Below are 3,129 nucleotides of genomic sequence, written 5' to 3' on the forward strand. Positions count from 1 at the left end.
CTCCGTCTCAAAAAAAAAAAAAAAAAAACAAAAAACCAGCCGGGCGAGGTGGTGGGCACCTGTAGTCCCAGCTACTCGGGAGACTGAGGCAGGAGAATGGCATAAACCCGGGACATGGAGCTTGCAGTGAGCCAAGATCCAGCTACTGCACTCCAGCCTGGGCGACAGAGCGAGACTCCATCTCAAAGGAAAAAAAAAAAAAAGGAACAAATAGAGCCAGGCACGGTGGCTCACGCCTGTAATCCCAGCATTTCGGGAGGCAGAGGCAGGTGGATCACCTGAGGTCATGAGTTCCAGACCAGCCTGGCCAACATGGTGAAACCCCATCTCTACTAAAAATACAAAAAAAAATAGCCAGGTGTGGTGGCGGGCACCTGTAATCCCAGCTACTCGGGAGGCTGAGGCAGGAGAATTGCTTGAACCCGGGAGGCAGAGATTGCAGTGAGCCAAGATCGCGCCATTGCACTCCAGCCTGGGCGACAGAGCAAGACTCTTGTCTCAAAAAAAAAGACCCAGCCGTTCCACTTGTATGTATCTACATAAGAACAATGAGAACATATATTTACAGAAACACTCTGATAAATGTTCATAACAGCATCATGCGTAATAGCCAAAGGGCAGAAACAAACAACCCAAATGCCCATCAACTGATGAAGAAACAAAATGTATTACGGTACAATGGAATGTACAGCCATAAAAAGGAGTGAAGTGCTGACACACAGGACTACATGGATGAACCTTGACAACAACATGCTAGATGAAAGGAACCAGGCCGGGCACGGTGGCTCACGCCTGGGATTTTAGCACTTTGGGAGGCTGAGGTGAGGGATCACTGGAGTGCAGCAGTTGAAGACCAGCCTGGACAACACGGTGAAACCCCATCTCTACAAAAAGATAGAAAAAGTAGCTGGATGTGGTGGTGCACCCCTGTAATCTCACCTACTCAGGAGGCTGAGGTGGGAGGATCACTGTAGCTGTGGTCATGCTACTGCACTCCAGCCTGGGTGACAGAGCGAGGTAAAAGAAAAGAAGCCAAGTACAAAAGACCACATATTATATGATGCCATTTATAGGAAATGTCTAGGATAGGCAAATCTATGGAGACAAAGTAAATTTGAGGTTGCCAGAGACTGGGAAAGGAGTTTGGAGGTAACAGTGAAAGGATACAGGGTTTGGGGTTTGTTGGGGGTTTTGTTGGTTTGTTTGTTTTTCTTGAGACAGAGTCTCACTCTGTCTCCCAGGCTGGAGTGCAGTGGTGCCATCTCGGCTCACTACAATCTCCGCCTCCCAGTTTCAAGCGATTCTCCTGCCTCAGCTTCCCAAGCAGCTGGGATTATAGGTGCCCACTACCACGCCCAACTAATTTTTGTATTTTTAGTAGAGACAGAGTTTTGCCATGTTGGCCAGGCTGGTCTTGAACTCCTGACCTCAGGTGATTCACCTGCTTTGGCCTCCCAAATTTCTGGGATTATAGGTGTGTGCCACCACCCCCAGCCCATGTTTGGGGTATTTTATTTTATTTTATTTAACAAATTGGGCAGTCTCCTGAGGCAGAGTAGGCTCAGAGAGACTCCGCAGGGTTTATTTTTGAGGTAATGAAAATGTTATAAAATTGTCTGTGGTGTTGGTTGCACATATCTCTGGATGTATTAGATCTTGAATTGTACACTAACTGGGTGATTTGTATGGTATGTGAGTTATATCTAATAAAGCTGTGACTGGGCCAGGCCTAGTGCCTCACATCTGTAATTCCAGCACTTTGGAAGGCTAAGGTAGGAGGGCTGCTGAGACCAGGAGTTCCAGACCAGTCTGGGCAACATAGTGAGACCCCCTGTCTCTACAAAAAAAATTTTTTTAATTAGCTGGGTGTGGTGACACATGCCTGTAGTCCTAGCCACTCAGGGGCTAGGGTGGGAGGATCACTTGATCCCAGGAGTTCAAGGTTGCAATGAGCTGTGACCAGGTAACTGAACTCCAGTCTGGACAACAGAGGGAGACCCTGTCTCTAAATAAATAATAAAAGCAAATGCAAGATCTCAGCAAGAAGAAACGTAAAAGTGAGGTGAGTGAGCCAGAGAGTGAGAACACACCTGTTGAAAGAAGCTCAGCTGTGAAGAGAAGAGAGGTATTCAGCAAGTAGTAGCTCTCTTCTCAAAGTTATCCAGGGGCAAGTGAGGGGAGGAAGGGAGTGGTTTTAGAGTTTTGAGAGCCTAGGTCAAGAACACACTAGCCTGGGTAACATAGGGAGGTCCTGTCTCAACAAAAAATAAAATTAGCTGAGTGTAGTGGTGCGTGCCTGTAGTTCCAGCCCCTCAGGAGGCTGAGACAGGAGGATGGCTTGAGCCCAGGAGGTTGAGGTTGCAGTGAGCTATGATCACACCACTGCACTCCAGCCTGGGCAACAGAGCAAGACCCTGTCTCAAAAACAAAAAACAGGCCGGGCGCTGTGGCTCACACCTGTAGTCCCGGCACTTTGGGAGGCCAAGGCGGGTGGATCACGAGATCAGGAGATGGAGACCATCCTGGCTAACACGGTGAAGCCCCGTCTCTACTAAAAATACAAAAAAATTAGCCGGGCGTGGTGGTGGGCACCTGTAGTCCCAGCTACTCGGGAGGCTGAGGCAGGAGAATGGCGTAAACCCAAGAGGCGGAGCTTGCAGTGAGCTGACCAAGTTTGCACCACTGCACTCCAGCCTCGGCGACAGAGCGAGACTCCATCTCAAAAAAAAAAAGAGAAGTTTGTCATTTTGCTTGGGGAAAAGGCAATAAGGCTAACGCAGAGGGTCACCCAATAACCAGGTAAAGTTAAGATAAACTGTATGTGACTGGCTGGGTGCGGTGGCTCACGCCTGTAATCCCAGCACTTTGGGAGGCCGAGGCAGGTGGATCACTTGAAGTCAGGAGTTTGAGACCAGCCTGGCCAACATGGTGAAACCCCGTCTCTACTAAAAATACAAAAAATTAGCTGGGTGTGGTGATGCACACCTGTAATCCCAGCTATTCAGGAGGCTGAAGCAGGAGAATTGCTTGAACCCAGGAGGCAGAAGTTACAGTGAGCCGAGATCACGCCACTGCACTCCAGCCTGGGTGACAGAGTGAGACTCCATCTCAAAAAAAGAAAAGAAAAGC

Source organism: Rhinopithecus bieti, unplaced genomic scaffold (assembly GCF_001698545.2).
Source record: "Rhinopithecus bieti isolate Rb0 unplaced genomic scaffold, ASM169854v2 scaffold_44695, whole genome shotgun sequence".
In the NCBI taxonomy this organism is placed as follows: Eukaryota; Metazoa; Chordata; class Mammalia; order Primates; family Cercopithecidae; genus Rhinopithecus; species Rhinopithecus bieti.